Below are 12,426 nucleotides of genomic sequence, written 5' to 3'. Positions count from 1 at the left end.
GTAGCTCTAACTGGGAACACCACTGGTCAATTGGCTGCCTGTTGGATTCTGGTTAGAATTTAGTGTGTTGGATTTGCCTTAATAAACCCTAAATGGCCTAGAAAATGTCATCTTAAGAGACCACCTCTTTGTGTGATACTGCCATGGCTGAAGTCTGTAGATGGAGGCACTCAAGACTAAGGTCTCCTTGGTTTAAAAGAGAGTGATGTTGCCAGTGGGGAATGGTCAATCAAGGGCCCTCAACTTTGTTATTTTCTCCTCCTGTCCTTAGTCTCAAATAGCCAAAGCATGTTGACCTTAGTGAATTCTGCACCTATTAGGTTTTAGGGTGTAGATTTCATTGCCTCTGACCAGGCTGTCCTTATCTTATTCTATGGACAAATCAAAGATGTCAGTCTCCTTGGCTTTCTGTCCAACACCTTTCAAAAAAAAAAATCACTCAACAATTCACAATAGTAATTGAGCCATATACTTCTTGCCTTACTCATAAATATAAATTGCATTTACTTCAGTGGGACTAGTCCCATGAATTTGGTGAGGCAGATTTAGCCTTTGATGTGACTTGTGTTTTAGCACAAATTCCAATTCATTAATACTACTGGCTTGGCAGTGAGATTTAAACATTTTTAAAGAACAAAAAAATACAAGAGTATCAGCCAACTCTATGATACCATGCAGAAGTAATCAATACATATTTCTGTTTTGTGTTGGGGGGGGAACCCAGATAATATAGTCTTATCATATGGTGATGATAGAACTCTTTCCATTCCACTAATATTCCTGGAGGATGTTAAATGGAAGCTACTAAAATTGGATATTTTTAAAATCAGCAGATCCAGATGACTTGCATCCAGAGCTGGCTGAGGAACATCCTGGACTGTTAATGTTAATTTTAAATAAGTCTTGGAGCACTGGGGAAGTTCCAGAAGATTGGAAGGAAGCTAATGTGTCAATTTTTAAAAAGGGTAAACAGGATGACTGAGATAATTATAGGCCTGTCAGTCTGACATTGATTCCAGACAAGAGGATGAAATGGCTGATATGGGACTCAATTAATAAAAAAATTAAAAGTAGGGTAAGGTAATTAATGCAAATCAACAAGGGTTTGTGGAAAATAGATCCTGTCTAACTTGATCTCTTTTTGATGAGATTATAAGTTTGACAAAGGTAATAGCTTTGACATAATATACTTTGACTTGGTACTGCACAACATTTTGATTAAAAACTAGAATGATATAAAATTAACATGGCACACATTAAATGGATTAAAGAATGGCTAACTGATAGGACTCAAAATGTAACTGTATATGGGGAAGCAAAGCAGGTTTGCTTCCAGTGAGGCCCTGCAGGTTCTTAGCTTTATGTTATTTAACATTTGTCAGTGACTTAGAAGAAAACAAAACCACCACTAAAAGTGCAGATGACAAAAAAAATTGGGGCACTGGTTAATAATGAAAGGACAGGCCACTGATTCAAAGCAGTCTGGATTACTTGGTAACTTGGATGCAAGCAAACAATGTGCATTTTAATATGGCTAAATGTATACATCTAGGAACAAAGAATGTAGGCTATACTTACAGTATGGGGACTCTATGCTGGGAAGCAGTGACTCTGAAAGAAGGGATAATCAGCTGACCATGACCTCCCAATGTGACACTCTGGCCAAAAGAACTAATGCAATCCTGGTATGCTTAAACAGGAGAATCTCAAGTAGGAGTAGAGGGGTTATTTTACCTCTATATTTGGCACTGGTGTGTCCACTGCTGGAATACTGCATCCAGTTCTGGTGTTGAAAATTCAAAAGGGATGATGATAAATTTGAGAGGGTTCAAAGAAGAGCCACAAGAATGATTAAAGAATTAGAAAACCTGCTTTATAGTGACTGAGCCCCTTGTGTCAATCGATATAATTTAATCAAAGAAAAGGTTAAGGGGTGACTTGATTACAATCCAGAAGTATCTACATGGGAAACAAATATTTAATAATGGGCTCTTCAGTCTAGCAGAGAAAGCCACAATCCAGTGGCTAGAAGTTGAAGCGAAACAAATTCAGATGGGAAATAAGGTGTATATTTTACAGTGAGGATAATTACCCACTGGAACAATTTACATGGTGAATTCTGCATCACTGACATTTTTTAAATCAAGATTGGATGTTTTTCTACAAGCTATACTGTAGGAATTATTTTGGGGAAGTTCTATGGTATGTGTTATACAGGAGGTCAGACTAGATGATCATAATGGTCCTTTCTGGTCTGGGAATTTATGAATCTATAAGCATGTTCACAGTTCTTTAGAAGAGGACATTCATATGAATAACAAAACTATTTCAGGATGCAAAAATCTGAGAGATTAATGAAGAGATTAACAAGAATACCCTGTGGAATAGCATTTGGTAGCATTCTCTCCATCAAGTGCAGAGAGTCAGTCATTCTAATGATAATTCTTGATTAGATCTGTAAATCTACCTCAGATTGAAAGTTGTTTAGAACTCCAATACAGGATAAAAGTGAAATGAATTCATAATTCCTCTGGCAGCAGTTTTGACCTCTGAAAAGAATCCAGAAACAATATATATTTTCTGGTGCACAGAAGACTGGAAAGCGTGTTTAAATAATAGCAAAGAACTTCAGGGAAACATGCTTCTCCTCCAAGGCTTCAGGGTGGATAAATCTAGATGGCATTCTGGATTAACCTTATAGACTAAGGAAGGGCTTTTTTCCTTCTTTTGTGAATTAGCTTTGTGTGCACTGTTACAGAATAACTATAACCTAAAGCAAATACTCATCAGCGACTACACAACAAAAACACCAACCCAAGAACCAAACCCTGCAACAAACCCCGGTGCCAACTCTGTCCACATACCTATTCAAGGGACACCATCATAGGACCTAACATCAACCACACCATCAGGGGCTCATTCACCTGGACATCTACCAATGTGATATATGCCATCATGTGCCAGAAATGCCCCTCTGTCATGTACATTGGCCAGACCAGACAGTCTCTATGCAAAAGAATAAATGGACACAAATCTGACATCAGGAATTATAACATTCAAAACCCAGTCGGAGAACACTTCAATCTTCCTGGTCATTTAATAACAGACCTAAAAGTGGCAATTCTTGAACAAAAAACTTCAAAAACAGACTCCAGTGTGAAACTGCAGAACTGGAATTAATTTGCAGAGTGGACACCTGAATAAAGACTGGGAGTGGTTGGGTCATTATAAAACCTAAACATAATTTCCCCCATACTAATTTCCCCCTACTGTTATTCACACCTTCTTGTCAACTGTTTGAAATGGGCCACTCTCATTACCACTACAAAAGGTATTTTTTCTTCCTTGGTATCCTACTGTTAATTGAATTATCTTGTTAGACTGACCTCAAACTTGGTAAGGCAACTCCCATCTTTTCATGTATTTATACCTGCTCCTATACTTTCCACTCCATGCATCTGATGAAGTGGGTTCTAGCCCATAAAAGCTTATGACCAAATAAATTTATCTGGTCCATCTAGCCCAGTAGCCAGTGCCAGATGCTTTAGCGGGAATGAACAGAACAGGGCAATTTATTGAGTGATCTATCCCCTGTTATCCAGTTCTAGAGGTTTAGGGACACCCAGAGCATCGAATTCCATCCCTGACCATTTTGGATAATAGCCATTGATAGACCTAATGCCCCAGCAAACTATGCTAGTTGATTCAATGGGGAGGGAGTGAGGTGGACCCAAGGCTCTATCCCACTTCCGCACCATTAGCTTACATGAAGGAGACACAGCAGACCTATGGAAATTACTCTACTCCTGATTCTGCTACCTCCAGGTAGCCAGCACAAGGGAGTAAGGGCTACTTTATTCCACAGATCTCTGGTGGTATAATCTGGAACAGATAGTGTCCCATTTAAAAAAAAAAACCTTAAAAATGACCTGGGCTTTTCTGCTCCCCATGTTTTTAGGGTCTTTTCCGTGAGTCAGTTTCTTCCTTGTAAGGAGAGTGATCACTTTACATAAGCTATTACCAGCAGGAGAGTGGGTGGGGGGAGAGAAAACCTTTTGTAGTGATAAACACCCATTTTTTCATGATTTGTGTGTATAAAAAACAAACATCTTCTGTATTTTCCACAGTATGCATCCGATGAAGTGAACTGTAGCTCATGAAAGCTTATGCTCAAATAAATTGGTTAGTCTCTAAGGTGCCACAAGTACTCCTTTTCTTTTTGCAAATACAGACTAACATGGCTGTTACTCTGAAACCAGTTTCTTCCTTGCTAATTGATTATCCAGAAACACAGGGTAAAAGAGAAATAGAGACATTTTTATATAAACTTTTCAGATATAGGCATGTGTTACAAGTAACAGTAAGTACAATGTTTTCAGACACATGATTTTCAAGTTTGTGGTGTGTCTGAATATATTGCCCTCTCCCCACCCCCAATTTGTATAACTACTTAATTCATGCAGAAATTTAAATGCTACAATTCCTGTGCCAGACACCCCTCCTCCCAGTTCTGGCACCGGTGGTGGTGGGGAGGCAGGGGGCTGTAGCTCCCCCTTTTTAACAAAAGAAACTTAAGTGCAGAATTAATGTCCCCCCCATATTTTTTCTCCCTATAGAATCAAATTCTGCTGGGAAGGCACTGCAATTACATGTTTTGCCCAGCAGGGCTAAGGTGACACCAAAGGGGGCAGCTGGGTCACCATCTGAGCAGTCAGCTGCAGAGAGGGAAGAGGCACTTTGAACTGCCCCCCGCCCGCCCACTACAGAAGTTCCAGCACCCTTGCCACCCACTTACAATGGTTCTGTGATGTGGACAGTTGTCTACTTGGAAGTGGAATGAAACTACCAAGTCACCTCATAGGTGACCACACAGCTATGAAATTGACAACTTTCATTTACTACCATCCAGGACAACCTAGAAGCAAAAAGGGTCTACTACCCTCATTGCTAATGCTTTGGGCTGTCCAGTCCCTCAACCATTTCATTCTCAATGCAGAGACTCAGAAGAGCATTTCTGTACTGAACAGGACATAACAGTTCAGAGGGAATTCAGAGGGAATCGTGCAGCCCTCAGGACCATTATAGTTTGACTGTAAATTATAGTCTGAAGTATAAAAGCTGATACACATTTTTCAGACCACAGGACTGAAGCCAAATCACTCAAATGACCCTCATTACACTCTGTATACTTTTTTCTGATTCACTGTTCTACTAATCCCCTAAAATCAGTGCCATAATTCATTCTTCCAGCCTTTTGAAACCATGCTTGTTTTTAAATAGTGTGTTCTATCCATTGATGTTTTTATTTCAGATATTTTTGCAATGTCTCATTTCATTCATTTGACCCTTATTTTCCAAAAGGATCCTACTGGGCTTTAACAGTTGAAAATAATAGTTGGATAATATGAACATAATTAAAATATTTTTCAGTTGTCTTGAGAAATTTAAAAATAGTACTTTAATTAAATTCATGAGGACTTACTCAAGTGTAGCAGCTTTTCTTATTTTCCTATTTTACCTTGCAGTCTCATTTTAGTATGCATCATTTTTGTAATTACAAGGTAGTCTTCAATAAAAAAAATTCAGCTTGGACACTTAATTTTTATAACGATAAGTGCTAACATTCTGGAACAAATACTGCTCTTCCACTTAGGGAACAAAAACTGAAAAAAGTCTACAGATAAGCAAAGCCCCCCCACCATAGCCAAAATACACAGCCAGCAATGGATTGGATTGTCTGGAGTGATATCCAAGTCCCTGAACAGGAGACTTGCTTTCTTTCTCCTCATGTGTGTAGAAATTATTGTCTGAAGGCCTCTGTCATTAACCCCTTCCGATAGATGGCAGCCTACAATTATACTTCAGGTTTTCCTTCTGTTTTCCTAAAATCACAGCAAGTTGATAGATTCAGCATAAAGCTGTAGCTCACCGTATAAATAAGTAGGCACACTGCTGTGCGCATCAGGATAACTCATGATACATGGAGGTAACAATGAAAATCATAGTTTAGAAATCCAATTTATCTTGCTGTGAATAGAATTGCATCCACAACAGACAGCAATTAGTTTTGTTCCATAACACTGTTATAGAAATGTGACATTGAAAAACTATTTGCAAACTACTAGGCATTCACATAACATTACTCTAAACTCCATGAGTTTATGCTAATTCCAGTTGTGTAGCGGGGGGAGAGGGGACCCTATAAAATCCTTTATAAAGTGCAGTCACAAGGTCAGAACACAACTGCTGAGGTAATGAAGCAAAAGCTTCCCTCACACTTCGATTACTTATGTATTTTATTAAAGATAAAAAATTGTGGCTACTTCTCTTTCAGAACTACTGGCATTCAACCAGTCAAATTATGGATTAGTTATACTCTCCCTCTGTAGCATAACACTAATCTTTATAGCACATGGTTTGCTTTACAGTTGGATGACCAGTATTATATTGCCTGGCTATTGTTGCTGTTCTTCATTTTGCATTAATATTTGCTAGTAATCCTCTTGCAAATGTGATTCTGGAAGTTCATTCACTTATGCATAGTAAATATAGACTGCAATACTAAAGTTGCTTAAGCATTTTCAAAACATGAAGTGGGTGTGTAAGTGTTTACAGGATTCTGTCAATAGCGACTAACTTTTTGTGTAAAAGGCTCTTCCAAAAAGCGTTATAGTCTGTCACAGACTCCTCTCTTAGTCACCTCAAACCCCACACGCTATCCCTTATAGCAGCCAGAAACCTGCCATGGATTTTCTTGTGATCAGGGCATCTAGATGCTGGGAGAACAAAGGGGTGCATGGCTTTCCCTCTGAACATTCAGCATCTTTATCTTTTCTCTGGGAAACTCACTGCTAAATGAGATGACATGAGTCAGGCTTCCTGTATTGGTTTAGTTTGAAATTACCTCACTTTTTGGGAGTAACCTTATTTATGAAGGAGGGATACTAATTAGACTCAAAAAGAAAAGGAGTACTTGTGGCACCTTAGAACTAACAAATTTATTAGAGCATAAGCTTTCACGAGCTATAGCTTACTTCATCGAACGCATACCTGAAACTTGTAATTAGACTCAAAGGTTTGATTCTTTTTTCACCAAGGGCATGTCTACACAGGTATATTGACAGAAATGGCTATTGAGGAATAAGCTATTCTGCAATAACTTCCTGTGTGGACACTATTCCAGAATAAATATGACTTTTATTCCAGAATACAGAGTATCCACACAGGGAGCTATTCTGGAAAAAGCTATTCCTGTCAATTCCTCTGGGAAGATAAGCTCTAACATCAGTTTCTCAGGATTGTTTAAAGGCAATGCTACTACCAATACCTAGCTTTTGTATAGTGCTTTTCATCCATTGGCCTCAAAGCTCTTTACAAAGGAGCATCAGTATCATTACCCCTATTTTACAGATGGAGAAACAGAGGCACAGGGAAGGAAGTGACTTGCCCCAGGTTAACTACCAAAGCAGTGGCAGAGCCAGGATTTGAACTCCAGTCACCTGAGTTTATGTTCTCCCTCACTTGAGTTGAGGTGGGTTTGCATGCCATATGCAGAGCCAATGTACTCTGGCCAGTCAGAGGTAATAACTTGTATTTGAAAATGGAAGGGAGAGGTTTTTAGATATACAAAAATAGATTAAAAAATCATATGCATCACAAAACCCATTCTAGAAACAGACTTGGTAGATATGACTAAATTTGGAATGTGCTCAAGAATCAACTGGCATCAAATTAGTTACCACATCTAAGCTTCGCATTGTTCCCGTGATACAAGATAGCCATAAACCAGTAGGTTTACAACTGTTTTGCATCAGAGTGGTGGAAAGCAGCAGCTTACTGATAAGTCTAGCGCAAAGTCTTGTCAAAGCTGGCGCACACACAAAAAAGGGACCCATAGTTCACCATAAATGCAGATACGACAGTAGCAGTAGTGGAAGCTGTATGGTAGGTTGGGCACAGGTGTTTAACTATTGTCAATTTAATTCTGCTTGCAGGGTTAGATGACATGATGGTAAAAAAGTTAGCCTGCCTGAGCCTTGTCTAGACTGCAGTTTCGCTTAGAATTGCTCTAGTGGGCAAGAGTGGTGAATTACAGGCCCCATTTTTGCCAGTGTGGACACAGCCCAAAATATTGAAAGCAACAACATGTTTCAACTGCTGACAAACTAACAGCAAAGCCAACAGCCGGCTCATAAATGAAGTTTTCCAAGATTGCAAACTCCCTCTCTCTCTGTTACTCACCTCAAAGATTATTGCTTTGTGGTTTTTGACTACACCAATATCAGTACAAAATGGGAGAGACCAGAGAATTCTATGAATAATCATAATATTTAATTTCAGCATAAATGAGTACGTCACATAATTACATCCCTATGACCAGGTTCAAAGTGCAAGTTGGTTGTGTATGCTGCTACATAAGAAGAATAAGAATGACAGTGACAATGCTGGAAGAAAGAACTAAAGAGAAAAGAAAATACTAGAAATAGACTGGGGAAATGTATGATACAGTGTTGAAAGTGAGGAATCTCTGTGGTGCTGCAGTGCAGGTCTGGTTTAGAAGCAGAGCATTGGAGCTAGACAGACGAGAAAGAGAAAGCAAATCTGATTAGAAACTCCAATTGTTTTCTTAAATGTGTTAACACATGTGATATTCCAGGGAACACTCCAGACCAGTGGGGGATTGCGTCACGCTGCCCTCTAACCATGGATGCCTTGCTGTAATAGTTCCCACCTGGGCTGCCCACAAGCAGCCTTCCAGCATGGAAGTCACACCCTGAGCGTCTGTGTGTAATTACAGCCTGCCAGCTACACTCTGGCTCTCACCAGCCTCAACGCACCCCTAGTCCTGGATTTTCTCCTGGAAATGTATGTCCTGTACTGCCGAGCCCTCTCCTGGACAGTGCAAATATATTAAGTCCATTATTCCTTTAAGGGAATAAATGCCAATTTATTGCCTTAAGTAGTTGCCCAGACACTTTAGTTTAAACAGATTGGATTAGATAAAACAGTAAAATAAATTGATTAACTACAAAAAGATAGATTTTGAGTACAAATAATGAGGCATAAGTCAACTGGTTACAAGAAAAATAAACACTTATTAATATGTACTTAAGAAACTATCTTAGTTGCAAAGCAAACTCTCTCACCGTATGTGCCAGCAGATTACTGACCAAACTTTCAGGTCAGGACTCCTCCCCCAGAGTCCAACAGCTGTTTCCTTTTGTCTTCTCAGGTGCAGAGAATGAGTTGGGCAGGAAGAGAGAGGGTACGTAGGGGTGTGTTTGTCCTTCCTTTCTATAGTTTCAATCCCCCCAGGAAAAACATTTCCAGCTGAGACCCTGGAGACAATAAGTCTACGTGGAAGGCTATTCCCTGCCGTTTTTTGTTTCACCCATTCAAACTTCCTTTGTTTATCCTCACTGCCTGATGGCCCAGTTTATTGCTTAAATGCAAATCAAGGCAAGCACACATTCCTTCCTTAGTTTAGGACAGACTTGAGCTCTGTCCAGGCAAGGCTGTGGGTTTGGAACATGTGTTAAAGTCATACAGGGGAATCTTATAACTTTACATATGATGTAGCCACACATTTTACCAGGACAATACTGACCAGCCAATTATGAGTTTTCAAATGACACCTTACAAGGCATACTTTGTACAAAGATTATTACAGTAGTGTGTAGGGTGTGAGTGACTAGAGGGGTGTATTCCATCACAGTATGTATATCTAATTACATTGTAACTCAGGAGAAGGGCTAATAAATCTTGCTAGGAAAGATGTACAAGAGCTCAAATCCCTTGGTCTTTGTTCAATTTTAATACAGAAGAGGAAGTGGAGGTAAGTTAAGTCATTTTGCCATTTGGCTAATAGGATAGGTAGTATTTCAGCTGAGGAAACTGCTGCCTTCCCCAACGCACCTCCTTTGATGCAAGGGAAGGTTTAAGTTCTGTAGCAGCTTCCCTATTGGCAGAGGCTGCTATGGGGATACAATAAGAAGTCACCTACTGACTACATTTCCTCCCCAATTAGTGCTGGCCACGATAACTTCTCTCCAATTGATTTTCTGTCACCAGGGGGAATCTGTCATGGCCTGTGCTGCCCTCAGCCCTGTGACCAACATCACCACCACCTCTTGTTTACTCCTTGGTCTTTCATCTTCTCCCTGGTGCTCACCTGCCATAGCTCAATAGCAACAGAACTCCCTGGGGTCAGGGACCTTTGTCCATACCCGTTGGATGAAACTATCAAGGTTATTTTCCCTTCAGAACCTCTAACATGATTCCTCCAAGTGCCCCTTTGTGGCTGGGTGCAATAATCCTGGTGTTACTCTCTGTTGGCCCTCTCACACTACTTAAGGACTCCACCATACATTCTCTTGTGTCCAATACTACCCCTTATCTGGGCACTGTTTATTATCCCACATAGTGGGATAATTCCACAGTCCACTTATCCAGCATACCATGCAGTCTATAAAAATCCCCAGACACAGTCCAATGAGTCACCTCATATTTCAGTTCCAGCATCTTCTGCCACATCTGCGCTTCCTTTGGTCCCTACCCGTTCTTGTATCACAGCAGTCACTCCAGCTAGTCCAGATGACGTCCTTTCTAGCTTTATCCAGGCTTCCAAGCCTCTGCCTAGGAAAAGTCAGCATGTCAGCCTTTCCAGTGGTCTCCTTGTCCACAGAAGCCCACACACCCAGGTCTTCTTGTCTGGAAATCTCTTTCCAGGAACCTCCTCTCCCACATAGCTATCTTCCTCTTATTTATTAGCCCCAAATGCTAGTCCACCCTCTTAATTAAGTTAATCTGGGACACACCTGTTAGTCATGCTGTGACCACCTTTTTTTACAAGGCTGTCTTTTATTTGGGAATATGTGGATAATTTCAAGCACATAAAAGCAATCTTAAAGAACCCAATGTAGTAAAAACAGAGAAAATGAAATTATAACAAAAGCAATGGTTTGCTTAACAAGCATAGTTTAGTTTATGAAAAGTATGAATCTAAATAAGGCATTTTAAGAGTAGTTACAGATTTTTTTAAAAAGCAGTTGCTTACATCTCCTGAAAACAATCCCCTCTGACCGCTCTTATCTGCGTGTCAACTTCTCTTGTCTAGATAGCAAATGTACTGCTGTCCCTAATCCACTTATCAAGCCCCTGACTCTGGGTTAGTTTGCATGTCTAGATAGGACTCCTCATTCTTTCCAAACAAGTTTTTTCCCCTACACACACACACAAATTTGGATTCATTGCTTTCTCTAAGAGATGGGCCACTGGGGATCCAAAATACCTTTAATGATGATTAATAGCAATCTTTCAAAAGCTTCAGAGTAGCAGCCGTGTTAGTCTGTATCTGCAAAAAGAAAAGGAGTACTTGTGGCACTTCAGAGACTAACAAATTTATTTGAGCATAAGCTTTCAGTGTGTATGGTAACACCCACTGTTTCATGTTCTCTGTGTATATAAATCTCCCCACTGTATTTTCCACTGAATGCATCCGATGAAGTGAGCTGTAGCTCACGAAAGCTTATTCTCAAATTTGTTAGTCTCTAAGGTGCCACAAGTCCTCCTTTTCTTTTTTCAAAAGCTTGATGACCTAACTCAAATACTGCCTTTCACAGACCACTTAAGGATGGTTGTATCTAGTTTGGGTCAGGTCTCTTGAAATATGATTTAAGGGCAGGTCTTCAAAATCCTCTGTCACTGCCCTTAGGCTAATCTGTCCCAATTTTGAAGATATCTAAAGAGAAATGTGTAAGAGAAATTAATATAGGAAGCTGAAAATGATCTGACATTCATCCTTTTACCACTTACATTGTATGTGACCTCTATTTTGCGATTCATTGCTTCCAATGTCATGAATTTGCAATACTGAAAGTGAGATAGCACCAGCTTTTTGGTGCATTAGAAATGAATTTCGACCAATGGACAGGGAATATCCTTCATAATGAGGGATTGTTGAAAGATATATCTCAGACACAGACAAAGCTATATAGATTTGCAGCAGTGAGGACCAGACAAAAGTTCCATGAAGGATTGATAGTCCTGCATTATGGTCTCTTAGTCTGCACACCTATTCTTCATACATATGCAAGATGAAGGGGGAAAATCACTTGTCAGATATGAATCAAGTTGCTACAGCTAATGGACCCAATGTCATACCTCATTGTGTTCCAGTGTGGGGTTGGTTCCTATTGTTTTATGTACAGTAAAGGCTTCTAAAATGGCAAAGCACAGTCTCATCCTGATCTGAGGTGGTAGGAATTCCTCAGTTGAGATCGATCCATCGGGAACCTCCTGTCTCTGGCCTCTCAGATGCCCCCCTGGGGAACATCAGCTGTGACATCCTCACTGATGGCAACTGTCAGTGATTGGCACATAACATTGTTGTCAATTAACACCGCTAAGTCTTGGCAGCCTGTATGG

This window comes from Lepidochelys olivacea (genome assembly GCF_965140295.1).
Source record: "Lepidochelys olivacea isolate rLepOli2 genome assembly, chromosome: 1".
In the NCBI taxonomy this organism is placed as follows: domain Eukaryota; kingdom Metazoa; phylum Chordata; order Testudines; family Cheloniidae; genus Lepidochelys; species Lepidochelys olivacea.
This window is presented reverse-complemented; position numbering follows the sequence as displayed.